Raw genomic sequence first — 14,654 nt, forward strand, 5'->3', positions numbered from 1 at the left:
GCATCAACCAACAACTTAGAACATGGAAAGTAAGTAAGCTCAAACGAGCACTGTCCTTAACAAGGGGTCTCGACACGTCCCCGTCAATGGGTGACATTGTTAGAGGTTACCAGTGTGGTGGAGGGAGCTGCGAACCACAGACTTCCGCTCAACACACACAGCCAATTTTCACCACCTGGGCGCCTTAAGCTGCTTCAGGGTATCTACCCGTCACTTGACTTTTGTTTACCATAATGCCACATCATGCCATTTACACAGAACGAAGATGGAAGGAAACTACCATGCTGTAATGTCACAGGACAGTGTCCAAATACAGTGTATCTGTCCGTATCATGGTGTCTAAATGTGTGTATGCATGAGGTGTGAGAGATTGAGTACGGAAGCGGGTAAAGAGAATGAACACCTGAAAATACTGAGACAGGTTTAAAAATGTTAGTTGTATGACATGGCTAAGCCGATACCCTTCTGTAGAAAAAGTTAATTCTCTGCCATTTTCAAGGTGTAGCTTAATTTTCGGACGTTTAGTGATGGGGCTTACCACAAAATTCTTCTATGATGTCAAATAAGTGCACACATCCTCTCAGCTAAGAAGATGGGCAAAGGACAACATGCACCTCAGGCGAAACCATACACAGAAGCGCGCACACACAAGCACATAACACACAAATGCAGAATCATACACATAGAAATGCATACACCTCAAATGGCCATACACACATGCAACCACTCAAACACACAATTGAGGACATTTCCCTAACAATGGTGCACAGCGCGGTTCCACCATAAAAGCAGAGCGCCTAAACTTCCACAGTAATTGTAACTACATAGCCATGAAGCACGCCACACCGCTAAAAGCCTCAGAATCGCATCGAAACTGCGTCAGAAATTACATCAGGTATGCACAGTAGCTCATATTGCATGCAGATAAAACATAAAAGTTGAATGAATAACTACAAATGCAAGAATGTTTACAAAGTCCATGAATTGATTGATTCTTCACATGCACCAGATAGTGGAGAATGAGGTCCGGGTATACCTATAAACGCAGTCTCTCAGGTTGTTAACCTGTGTGAGAGCCGCTTAGCCAGCACTCTTTGCATTTTTGTACATGTAGTCTAGCCTGAATTATAGCACAACTGCCAGAGGTGGGCGAGCCACTGAAGGCTCCAGCCAGATAAGCTCCAGCTTGGAAACTCCAGCCAAGAAAAACGAGACAAGTAACTATGTGGCTTCTGTCACGCACCGCCTTACCTCAATCGCCGTTTTCTAGAAGGTGCTCTAATATAAGCTTGATTTAACATATAATGCGCATTCATTCAACAGTGTCCAGATGTACCTGCTCAGAGAATTAAAGATGCAATATTAAAATTAGATGCAAAATGGGAAAGAGTTACCCATCTAATGGCTGGATTAAACAAGCAGAGCACTGAGAATCAATCCTAGCTTCCTCGCTTGACCAAATGGTCTGATTCTAAGCAAATTATTTTACTGTTTCTTCTTTTCCTTTCATTCCATTCGAAAGCACCTTGAAATACATCCTTCAGTATGTACCCGACTAAAGCGGTTTTTTTTCCTTGACCAGTAGGAAATATTTCATTTCCTGTCACAAGCATTGTCAATTTATGGTCTACCTTAAAAAAATGTTAAAACAATTATTGATTTTAAATAACATTGTCATTGAAGCAATGCACACCATAAGTACAATAATTGAACATAGCTATCCACATCAACAGCAGTGAGTCTTAGTTATACAGGAAAAAGCCCACAACATCTTGCGAGTTTGTGAAAGAATACAGTAAACCAAGTTTGAGCAAAGGGAGGGACGAATCAAGCTGGACAGCCTAAAGCAAATACAGCTAGCAAATAAAAAAGCCAGAAAACGTGAGCTACAAACCACAATGGTAAGCAAAGGGTGGAATGCATTCCTGCCTGGTAGGCTTCAACCTAAAAAGGGATTACTCTGAAGAGATCTGGAATTCTATTCTGAGCCGATGGAGAGAGGCACTGGATTATTAACATTAACAAAAGGAAAGTACTGTTGCTGTCTAAACTTGTCATTTTTGTGTGCTGTGAGCACTGTGGAGCAGTTTTGCTCCGATGTCAGTGGTGTGGAATTGTATAAATTACCTACTTTTCCAAGGGAGAGAAAGCTTCTGAAATTCACTTGTCCAGTAAAAAACAAAATGCACTTGTCCCTTTTGGTGCCATACAAAGAGGTTACAGATTATGGAAGCATTCTCATTATATAAAATCTCTAATGATAGCTTCTCGGATTATGCCATCATGGATCATGTAATATCAGGGTTTGGATTCCAGCAACATTCTGATTTTGCCACCTTTCTGTAAATCTATATAGACAGAATTCTGCTCCGCTCAATTATGAGTCTGCTGTTCCAGCATGCTTATTTAGCAAGTGTGAGAGCAATGGATCTAATTTTACCAGCTGGAAAATTCGACCAGCAAAATCCCTTACCAAACAAGCAGCATTCCAGACTGGACCCATTTTCCTGCCTCCCACCCAATTCTCAGCCCTGGCGCACGAGGAGCATGCAATGCTTTTCCATGCCAGGCTATAGTCTCCATTGCCCAACTCTCAGCAACATCTGCAGCACCCTCCCCATTAATGTTTACAACCTGCCCATGCCAGACTACAGTCTCTCCTGTCCTCCCAACTCTCTGTACCATCTTCCCTTGTTCTGCAGCAGCCCCTCCAGATACTTTTATGACCTGCCCAGAGTAGGTGTTCAATGTGATTGACAATACCCAGAGAAATGGAATACTGTGCGTAATTCTGCTCAGTAAAACCAAGTCTTTGCTGGTATTCCCCATTCCATAAGAATAAACTCTTGGTTGCATGGTACTGATGGGGTGCTACTGCACGGTACTAATCTGATCGAAACAGGGACACCCACAATCGTACCCAGTTAAGGATATTTAACAACTCCGCTCAATTTCTTTCCACATTGGAAAAGGTTGAGAATTTAAAACTGAAAAAGACAGAAGTAATATGTTTTTCATAATAGGAAAAAGGGGTAAGTGATAGTGATTTTGCAATTGCATATATACATGTGCATCCTGGACGTAACTTAGTCAGTGAGATTCGGGGGAATGGGTGAATCTCAAATTTACAACAAACAAAAAAAGCTGGGGCCTGCACGGTACATGGGTGAAATGACCAGATGACTGTTCCCACAAAGGATTTGCAATAGTGGGCCTTTGGGGTGGATTTCGAGTTTGGCTGACAAGTATTCCGATGTAACAGTGACGGAGAACCCTGTGTACCAAACTCAAGGTCCACCCACCATATTTTGAGTTAGGTGGGCTTCAAGTTTTATGCTGATGCATACAGTTTACTCTGTCGGTGTAAAACTTCCACAAGCGGCTCAACTGAGTGGGGGCCATCGGAGGTAAGCCATCCGTCTACCTGCCCTATTAGATGGTCAGATTGTTTAAAAAAAAAAAGCAATCACCTCTAGGTATATCCTTACTATGAGGAATAGTATATATATATATATATATATATATATATATATATATATATATATTTATTTATTTTCCTTTTTTTATTCTACACTTTGTTTTTGAAAAATAAAAAAAAGTTTTATCCCAAACTCCCACTTTGGGCTCTTGTTTTTAAAAAATAAACAATTTTGAAAATGTTTGACTGTCGGTTGTCATGTCTGATGTGGCCATCTTTCAAACTTTTCATAGACGGACAGGAAATTATGGGGGCATATTAAAGGCAAGATGACAGAAAAAGTCCTCCGCCACCCTGTCTACCTTTACTCCTTCTGAAAAACTAAAAATCAGGCTATCTAGTGTGTCATGGTGGATGAAAAACAATAATTTGAAAAGCTATCCAGAGCGACTGCCAGTAGCTAGACTATTTGCAAGCATTCGTCCTATCACCATTTGGCGTTTGATTGGCAGCAGTATGCTTTGAAACCTAAAACTAGCGCATCTTTACAAGCCTACTACTGCCAATGTTTGTTAATTAAAAAAAGTAGTAATTTGCATCCATTCAAGGAGTACTTTCTGTGCGTGCAAACTTGCAACTTTTTTGGCAAACCAGTCAATATATATATATTTAAGTTCCTGATCCAAGAAGTGAGCACGTTAAAACCCCTGAATGAGATCAGGACAACAAGAAACCAGACACAGGCATACGAGACCCAACACATGGCCCCCAAACCCAACTACCAAGTAAGAAAGCATTTAATTGGGGGATGTCATGCCCGAAACAAACCTGTGAAGTTACGTGCCTGATAATTGCTCATGAGAAAATGGATATCACAAAAGTTTGCTATGATGACTGTTTCAGGCCTACTTCTATGAACTCTTGTGAATTCCTGAAAGTCATAAATCTGCACAAACGCAAGGACATATCTGCCAAAGCACTTCTGGGTCTTTTTAAAAATTTCTTTTTAAAGATTTGCTATTCATACAACACGTTTTACTAAATGATTCCTCAGAGAAATTGATTTAACGTTGAAAAACAGTTCAGCAAAACGTTTTATCAAGTTACATTTATTGTGTACATTTTATTTTTAAAGCGATCACAAATCTTGCTTTCTCGCTTCTGCATGTACTTGCATATACACAGGGAGTAATCAGGGAACACTGTAAATTGCTTCAATCTGTTAAATGTATCAAACATGCGTAGATGTTTTTAAGCTGAACCACTGTCAGTGATGAAAGTTGACACCAACTCAAGGATTTTGCGTGTCGAGCGGACTCTGCCAACAACTCCAAAATACCCTTAAAAAAATTGTGCTATTTAATTTAGTCAGGCTCTCCTTTTTAATTAATGGCCAGCTGTGCGGATGCCATTTTTTATTCAATCTACACTTGTATTTCTATGGACGATTAGCTGGAATCTACTGGTTGTTCCCAGTACTTCTACTGTTCGTCTGACAATTCTCGTTCCTCCTCTATTGCACTTTCAAGTCCCACGTTGACCCGTCTCCTCCCACCTAAGCTACTTCATAATTCTGCACCTTCAGGTACAGTACATTCCTGTAATTCTCTCCCATAAACATAAACAATTTCCAAGCTGTTTTTCTCCTATTTTAAAGACATACTGGTTTACTGTACTTCCAGGGTTGAAATTATAATTGATAACAGTTTTTCAATAACTGTGGAAACGTTTATATTGACCTAGACCATTTTATCAAATCAAAGAGTTTTGACTTCTAATTTACAGTTTCGCAGTTCCCTAATAACCCTTTATAATATTTGAGTGATTATTCTAAAAAGTTTACCTTAGGGTTTTAATCGATACTGCTAGATATAGCGTTTTTTTTAACCATACTAGGGATATCTAAAAATAATTCCACAAATATTCTGGTCGACCATACGACATACAATGTAACCGATTTTATTATCAGCTGTGACAAAACGGTCTTTGATAACGTTTTACAAAACTATGTTCAAAAGACCATTTCTTTTAGCTTAGGTCGCATGGTTAAAAAAGTAAGATCTTTACTATCTTTCAATCCAGACCTTACTGAAAATCCTGGGGTTACACAGCCAAAAAAGTAAAAGCTCCATTACAAAAACAGATGCACTAGAGAATTTAAAAAGAGCACTTTCAGATATTTTTGCTGAAGTATCAGAATAGAGTTAAAATGAAGAATTAGGCAGTGTTCTTTTCGGGGACAACTATGAAGAGGCTTTAGAAAATGATCCCTCACATGAAGAGAACGACAGATCTTGGCAACCAGTAACAAAAAAAGATAAGTGATAATGAAGATGCAGGAGAAAGGTCTTTTAATTTACAAATTCCTTCCTTTCTACTTCTGGATACATTTGATACGGAAGAGATTATCCATCCATGCTAATCTGGGTACGCAACTTCTTCTAGAGCAGCTGCATATATTTAAACCAGACTCAGAAAACCCTTCTTAAAAGTCATCTTGGTGGACTTCACACAGAATGTTCAAGATCCAACATAGCAGGAAAAGTTTCCAAAACTCCAGATATAGATCCTAAACGGTCAATGTTCCTGGGCAAATTTACAAAAGATCCAAAAATTGAGTAGTGATATGTCTTGGAAAGCCCATCAGGATAAACTTCTGCATTTTTCAGATCAGCTTTCCAAGATCCTAGAGTTAGTCTTTACAGCAAAATGATCAAGACACTCCTACTGATCCTGAGATTCCAACAGGACAAGCTGGGAGAGGATGTGGCTCAACGACTAGAGCGGTCGACTTCGAACCTAGGGAACCAGGTATGAGTCTGGCAGAATGCTCAAACATCCTGTGATTCTGGACAAATCACTTAGTCTCCCTGTGCCTAAAAATGAATGTGTCAGTCTGTAATGCAACTGGTGCTCATGTAAAGTGCTCGGATACCTTAGGGTCGAGTTTGCACTATATAAAACTGCAATTTAAAAAAAAAATGTTTTAAAGTCCTTTATCTCTTAGGCAACAGCAACTGTGCCCTATCTTCTGAAAGCTGTAGATCTATACTTTTACATATTGATCCCAAACTGTAATTTGGCAACTAATGAAGCAAGTCCTTCAGCTGAAGTTCCCTTGTTCAGAGATCCTTTTGTTAAAGAAGTATCTAGGTTTATCAATACCTTGACTTCTTTGGGCAAGACTAAATTAGCCCTAAAAAAAAAAAAGGATTTCCAGTCCAACTTTTTCCTTCGGGTTGGCAGAAGCAGGGACTTTTCTGCCAGCTATTTTTCCGACCTGGCTCTATCGAGGATTTCGTTGTCACAGAGATACCTGAAGTGACAACAAAGAAGATTCCCTACTTTCCATCCAGAGGTCGGGGGTCACAGAAGACACTTTCCATGTGGAAACTTTTCTGGGAGTGTTAAAAACTCTTCCTTTCGAGGTGAGTTATCAACTTTCTTCCTTCTAGTGGAGGTTAGGTCATTTTTTACACACTGGGGGGGGGGCAGAAGGGGGTGGGGAGAATCATAAAAGAAGAGTAGTTTCTTCAAACAGTTTTCACTTCCCCCATCCAAACCAAATTCCCTAAAAAAGATCCGTTTCACAGCGCGCAGAAACAAATCTTCAACCAGGAGATGTGCTCTCTTATTAAAATACAAGCCATCAGACCATGTGCCCTTCATCTGAATGGTATCCTAAGCAATATGTTTCCTTGAGGGGAAAAAAGGAGGAGGAGTCGATTAACAATAAATCCCAAAGAATTCAACTCACTGATCCTTTACAGACACTTCAAGGTGGAAGGGATCAATCTTCAGAGAAATCTCTTAAGAAAAGGCGACTTTATGGTCAACTTAGATCTCAAAAATGCTTATCTACCAGTCACAATTTTTGTTCCTCTCCGATGTCCCCTTCAATTTCAATGGAAAGAACAGATTACGGAATATTTGGCTCTACCTTTTGGACTTTCTTCAACCTCTTGGTGGTGGAATTAGTCTGATTATTTACTTAGACGATAGTCTAACAATGTCTCAGGACCCCCTCATTCTTCAAGTGAGTACAACAATATGTTTCCTTCAGCACCTAGGGTTCGTCATAAACCATGACGAATCAGATATTATTCATTCAAATCAAATTACTTTTCTGGGATTAGTCGTAGACTCCATTTCAACATAATTATCTTTACCAATTAAAAAAATTCAAGCCATCAAGAAGGAAACTAGCAAGGCTCTGTCAAATAATATGATCACACTTCTTTGGGTAGTCAGACTAATAGACCTTCTAGCTTCTTATATTCAGGCTATTTTCTAAGGTCCGTTACACGATCATGGCTTGAGAAGATTCTTCAATTAAGGAATGATCTCTTTCGAAGATCAAATTCAATTTTCTACAGACATTTGCCAGGAATAACACTGGCATCTGAATCACTTGGAAGCTTGAAATGCCCGGGTAATTTTCGGTTTCGATCCACATATGGTGATGGAATTAGAAGCCAGTTTATTTGGTTGGTGTGCCAGATTTGGAGATTTAACTACAGAAACATAGATGGTCTCTAGTGATCATGTCTCCACATAAATCGCTTGGAATTTATAGCTGGATCCTTTACAATCCATTCCATATCTCGTAAAAATAAAACAAACAGTGTTTTATACTTTGGAAAAAGGGCAGTGCTTCAGAAGTTCAATAGATGAAACTTCTGGGCGGAGTAGGGTGGGGGAATGGGATCTTGCTTGCTGATATTGAAAAGAATTTTGGCATTATTGCCTAACCCACAATGTATCAGTTCTACCAATGCATCTTCCAGGAAAACTGAATACGGTAGTAGACTGAACTCCAGATACCGCAGGGATTCCAGCTAATGGAAACTGAATGTATCCGTAGTTGCCAAGAGAAAGTAAAAGTGGGGTCCATGTTAAAGGCATAATTTTGACTCACAATTGGCATTCCAGCTTACTATATTTTACAGCTGGAGACCAGATCCATTTTGTCTGGCAACCATTGCTTTTCTACAGGATTGGAAGAGTTAAAATGATACCTTCCTTCCTATTTCTATGCTCTTGAGATTAGTTCTACAGATTAGAAGGCAGAAAGTGGAAGTGATTTTAATTCCTCCCTTATGGAGAACTCAGAATTGGTTTCCAGTTCTTTTGCAATTATTTTGCCAATAACCTTGGACTGATCCAATATTTCCTACTTTCATCCTGGACCCAATAGGTCAACTCACCCCTTAATCTCCAAACACCAACTGCGCTTAGTAGCTTGGAGACTTTCCTGCATTAAAAACAAGCTCTCCGTTTTATCGACAAGTCCTTGTGCGACCCCGCCCACAAAAGTATTGTTCGGCCTCGAAGAGATGGTCTGGTTGGCACTCGGCACAGCAACGTATGTAATTTGTGTAGTACATTTTCTAGCATTTTTGGCAGCTGACTTTCTTACAGAACAATTAATACATATCACTCAGCAATGTTTGAAGGTCATTTGCCAATGGCAGACCACCCTAATGGTGCACATCCTCTTGTCTCCAAAACTGTTGTGAGATAATAGATTTAATTTTCGCCTCCTTGTCCTAAATATTTGTTTTATGGGACACCTGTACTGTCCTAAAATTCCTTCACACATGGCCTCATAATATCTATCAGGTGAACAACTCTCTGATAAACCATCTTCCCTCCTTTGCCCAGCATCTTGTAAAAGATATGTGAGCATTGAATCTTGCAGGTAGGTACTTTACTCCAGAGGGAGTTACTTTCTTATTTCCAGAAGGACAGAACCTGCTTCCAGATAAGTTACCTTTCATGCTGCCCCAGGAGATAAAATATTATGTGGTACAATGTTTAAAATCCTATGTAATGGTTACTACAAAACTAAGATCATCTTCGTCAGATCAATTACTCATGGCCTTATGGCTTGGTCTCTTGCCCCACTTTAGCCCGACGGATCAGATAGATTTTATCTGAAGAACATACTGACACCTCTTTTTTTGGAGCTCACTTTGTTACATGTGCAAGGGCTTCCAAATCTTTGAATGTTGGTGAACGTCTAGAACATATCCTCCATATAGTAGAATGGTCATCCTATTCTTCTACATTGTCTACCTCTATGTATTATTATGAAATATTACTAAGTTACTTAGCACTAGGTTTTGCTAGAGTTTCAGAAAAAAAGCACGAATAGCTCTCAAAGTTACAGTTTTCAGATGACAACTAAACCACGCAGCAAGAAGAGGCAGATCTTAATTGGGCATCATGTATATGGACAGCTAGCTGTTTTTCCTTACTCATGGGTATTTTTTTCTTCCTGCAATATCTTATGTATTCAATCAAGGTTACATGCTGTTGAGAATAAAAAAGTGAAGAGAAGACTACATACTCTTCGCCTTGGTGTCCTTGGCCCCGTTAAACTATCTTCACAGTAAGTTCATAATTAAATTAGAAAGACAAAAATTAGCAAACATGCAAATGGACTGAATGACCTCCCCCAATTGATTTTCAAATGTATGTAAATTACAGAAAAATAGTATTGTTTTGCAAACAGTGTTCCCACACTGAAGACATTATTACATTTTATTCATGTTCGATTAATTTAAATCATTACATGTCTAAAACTGTACATGAGATAAAACAATTAGTGTTACAAGCAGGGTAGTGTTATAAGAAGTTTAAAAAATAACGTGAACTGATTTGTTTCATTGGTATAAAAGCTTAAAACATTACAAAGATACTGGACAAAATAAATTAAACACATAATAGTGTCTGAGGTTGTGAGGGCAAGGGAATAAAGTGTGACGCGCGAGGTGCAAACTTATATGTCCTCTTGCTGTTTGGGCATAAGCTGCAGACGACTAGTCCGAGAAATTGGTGAAGATCACCTAGAAAAGATGTTAGTTCCGAGTTGGTGAATTACCGGGGCACAGGGCCACTTGTAGTGTAGAGCGCTGCACATATCCCATGGGGTTGTTAATGCTGGTTAGCAGATCTCCTAAAGACTGACTGCAGAGTGCCGGACGTGTGGTAAGTGGCCAGGAGCTGTTATCATCACTTCGTGGTACAAACGGGGGTGGTGATGGACGGAGCATCTGAACCAATCAAACACTCACACCCAGTCAACAGATCTGGGTTTAATCCATCACCGTTCTTTAGCCCACTCTGCCACCCCAGTTCAGACATGGCCATATGCAAATCAGTCTGACCCTGTGCCTCATGGGAACAGTCCAGCCCGAACTGCCAAGCCATGCCTTCCCTGGACCGGAAACAAGCTTCCGAGGACCGGTTTCTGGCATTTCAGCCGTCTTCAGCCCGGCTTGCTTGAATCCAGTGGCAAAGTGAGCAAGGGACTCACGTCTGAGCATACCCTGCCAACCCATGGCAGACGACTAGTCCCAGAAATTGGTGAAGGTCACCTAGAAAAGATGTTAGTTCAGAGTTGGTGAATTACCGGAGCACAGGGCCACTTGTAGTGTAGAGCGCTGCACATATCCCATGGGGCTGTTAATGCTGGTTAGTAGATCTCCTAAAGACTGACTGCAGAGTGCCAGACCTGTGGTAAGTGGCCAGGAGCTGTTGTTATCACTTCAGCAAGTGAGAGGCAAATAAGGCTTGTAAATTTCCCCAGTCTAGCTAGGGTGCTTGGTGTGTTTTCGGTGAGGTACAGTTCCGAAGCCTCCATGCAACGCTTGACGCCTTTCAAACAAAACAAAGGAAGGAGCACGCAATGTTGTTCCTCAGCCAGTTTAGGACAGCAGCACAGTAAATGGAATCAATATTCTTTACTATAATTGCATAGCCTGCATGAGATTGCTTCCTCTTGATAGGCCAGACAGGATTAAAATCTGAGATTAGCAAAGCAGTAAACCTCATACAGAGAATTTTACTGCAAGCCTGGGTTGAGAGAGTGTGTTGAAAATAAGACTGTGCCTTCCCTTGGAGGCAAGATGCATCCAGTGCCTCTGTCAGAGGGCTGGGCCGAAGACCCCTCTTGGTGGGCCTAGGCTGATTAAAATCTGAGATTAGCAAAGCAATAAACCTCGTACAGAGAATATTTCCTGCGAGCCTGGGTTGAGAGAGCGTGTTGAAAATAGGACTGTGCCTTTCCTGAGAGTGAAGATGCATCCAGTGCCGCTGTCAGAGGGCTGGACCAGAGACTCCCAATGTCCTGTTCAAAAATTGTTAAAAGCATTTGCCTATTCACAACTTTTTCCAGGATGAGATTGGAATGTCTTGTGCACGCAGCCTTCCTGTCCGGATCTTCATAGAGCTTACTGCAGTTGCTAGTTGTGATTGCCAGGGGGACCCTGCTCCATCAAAGATTGGTCTTAGAAGGTGTTTGAGCGTGGACTCGGTTGGGTCTGCAGGACCCCGACATATAACTGTATTAAATCCCCCTGTCCCACGAGGTAAGGGCTCCCGGGGCCCAGCTCCAGCCTCAATAATCCGGCCTGCCAAGGTTGAATAAAGTTTTCTTGTAAGCCTTGATCTGGGAGCTTGCTAAGAAATTATCGAAGGCTGGGGGAAACGCCAGGTGACCGTAATTGAGGACCAGGATCAATTCTGCTTTCAAAACTGTCAGCATGGGCTCAGCTGTTGGACTTTGTAAGTGGTTACTATGGCACTTCAGTAGGTGGAGGACAGTGTAGGCCTTTGTTTTGAGATGCCTTAGGAGCAGCCGGTTTGGCACTTTCCGATAGCCACTCTCCATGGTAGTTGTAGGCTGGGGTTGTCATCATTTGTGATCACCCATCTACCAGTGGGATTGTTTTTTTGTGCGAGTATTTACCAAATACAATATCCTTGGACACTCCTTTGCTGAATCCTGCTCTGAAGACGGCGTTTCTGTTTTACCCCAGGCTCTTTCACCCACGCCTCGCGGTACCCGCTGCGCGGGTCCCGCTTCGCTGCTTACCTGCCTGACTCTTCGGTGGTTCCTGCATCTAACTGCTCCTGTGGGGTTCTGAGAGGCGGTGAGGCGGCAGGGCTGCGAGCGCGACCCGGGACTCGCTTTCCCAGGAGTCCCGGTGTCTCTGGCCGAGTCACCTGGCCCCGCTCTCCCTGACCGCCCCGCCCCAGCTGCCCCAGGTGAAAAGGAGGGAAGGAAATCTTGGCTGTGGGACACTCCTTTGCTGAATCCTGCTCTGAAGACGGCGTTTCTGTTTTACCCCAGGCTCTTTAACCCACGCCTCGCGGTACCCGCTGCGCGGGTCCCGCTTCGCTGCTTACCTGCCTGACTCTTCGGTGGTTCCTGCATCTAACTGCTCCTGTGGGGTTCTGAGAGGCGGTGAGGCGGCAGGGCTGCGAGCGCGACCCGGGACTCGCTTTCCCAGGAGTCCCGGTGTCTCTGGCCGAGTCACCTGGCCCCGCTCTCCCTGACCGCCCCACCCCAGCTGCCCAGGTGAAAAGGAGGGAAGGAAATCTTGGCTGTGGGACACTCCTTTGCTGAATCCTGCTCTGAAGACGGCGTTTCTGTTTTACCCCAGGCTCTTTCACCCACGCCTCGCGGTACCCGCTGCACGGGTCCCGCTTCGCTGCTTACCTGCCTGACTCTTCGGTGGTTCCTGCATCTAACTGCTCCTGTGGGGTTCTGAGAGGCGGTGAGGCGGCAGGGCTGCGAGCGCGACCCGGGACTCGCTTTCCCAGGAGTCCCGGTGTCTCTGGCCGAGTCACCTGGCCCCGCTCTCCCTGACCGCCCCGCCCCACCCCGCCCTATAGGTTCGGAACTATAAACTTGGAAGCTCCTCGCTGCGCGGGAGCGCGCGGGAGCGCCCGGGGCTAAGCCCGGGCAAAGGGCGGGCCCTCCGTGGCCTGCAGTGCCTGGTCTGGGCGCACCCTTATTAGTACTCTGTATTATAGCTTCGTATTTATTGCTACAGTTATTTTTCTGATTGAAGCTATTGGGGTTATTTTTCCTCTGGGTAGCCCATTTGTTTGCCTTGTGTTTTCTGTTATCTTTGGGACATCTGTTGTGCTATTTTATTATTCCCTGTTTTCTTTTTTTTTTTATATCCTGCTAGAGATGTCCACTCGTAAAACTAGGAGCCAGAGAGCTGGAAACGTTAAAACTAAAAAAGTAATTGGTACCCTAGATAATTTTATTTCCCGAACAAACTCTTTGATAGACCAGGGCATTTCTTTAATGGAAAGGAGGGTATCATTGGATCTTGCTCACGCAAAAAGATCTTCATTGGGCAACATTGCAATGATACATTCACCGCCGCAAAGTATGATTAATCTTGTTGTTACTTCTGCTGGGAAGCCCATTAATGATACTATTCCCGCCAGTTGTCAATCACTAACTCCTACCAACGTCCCCGTTATGAGTACACTACCCCCTAATATCCCCCATGCTCCCGTGATAGTTAATCATGATGTTATTGACTCATCTATGACGGCTGGGTCCGACACTATTACGTCAACTTCAAATGTCGTGAACCCAACAAATTTTCCTACAGATAATCCCGCCATAACTCTACAAGGGTCTATGGGTTCTAACTCCGGGGGGGATAATATAGGTGTGGCGACAGTAAATGATGGGACTCTCCAGACACCCATTGATTATACTGAGTCTGACCCTTTAGATTCCACCCCTCATTTATTATCTCTAGGGGTTCCAGGCGATATAACCCATGATAGCAGCCTGGCAAGTATTCTGGATATTAGCGGAAGCAATGACTCATTAACTAATTCAGGAGACGGGCTTGACTCTCTAATGGAGTCTATGTCTAGTTTGCTAAAATCCTTGCTTTCGCCCCTGGAGAATAGGCTTTCTAACATAGAACATCAATTAGCTACTATTCTTGCGCTACAAGACCCTAGGCTGACTACCCCTGGCCCCTCTATTCCGGTGGTCTCACCGCCTGTTACTAATACTGGGATTGTTGTTTCAAATCAACCTATGGGAAGTATTCCGGCTCCCACAATTATCCCTCCAGCTTCTTCTTTACCGGCAACTAACACAGTGAATAATATCAAACCCTCCACTTCTACATGTTCGAGTGCAGCGAATAGAAATGCAGTTATCAAAAAGACTCCTAACAACCCAGCTCCCATTATTCCCCAGTCACAGCCCAGAAAAACCACTTCGCGACGTAACATAAATCTACCACCAGATGCTTGTCCGTATGTGGTTGTTCTGACAGGGATTCCTGAGCTGCCAATGTCCACCTCTGAGCCCTTTTGGGCGATTAAAAATAAAATATGCCACTGGCTCGACAAAAATTACCCTCCACCACCCAGCCTAAACAAGAATATACTTATGGTAGAA

The 14,654-nt window shown here is 42.6% G+C and overlaps 1 protein-coding gene across 2 annotated transcripts in view; it reads right to left on the reverse strand.

Moving 5' to 3' along the window:
- MPHOSPH9 (M-phase phosphoprotein 9) overlaps window positions 1-14,654 on the reverse strand; it is a 584,582-nt gene that overhangs the window by 543,215 nt on the left and 26,713 nt on the right. The window lies entirely within an intron of this gene.

The sequence above is a fragment of the Lissotriton helveticus genome, chromosome 11 (genome assembly GCF_964261635.1).
Source record: "Lissotriton helveticus chromosome 11, aLisHel1.1, whole genome shotgun sequence".
NCBI classification, from domain to species: domain Eukaryota; kingdom Metazoa; phylum Chordata; class Amphibia; order Caudata; family Salamandridae; genus Lissotriton; species Lissotriton helveticus.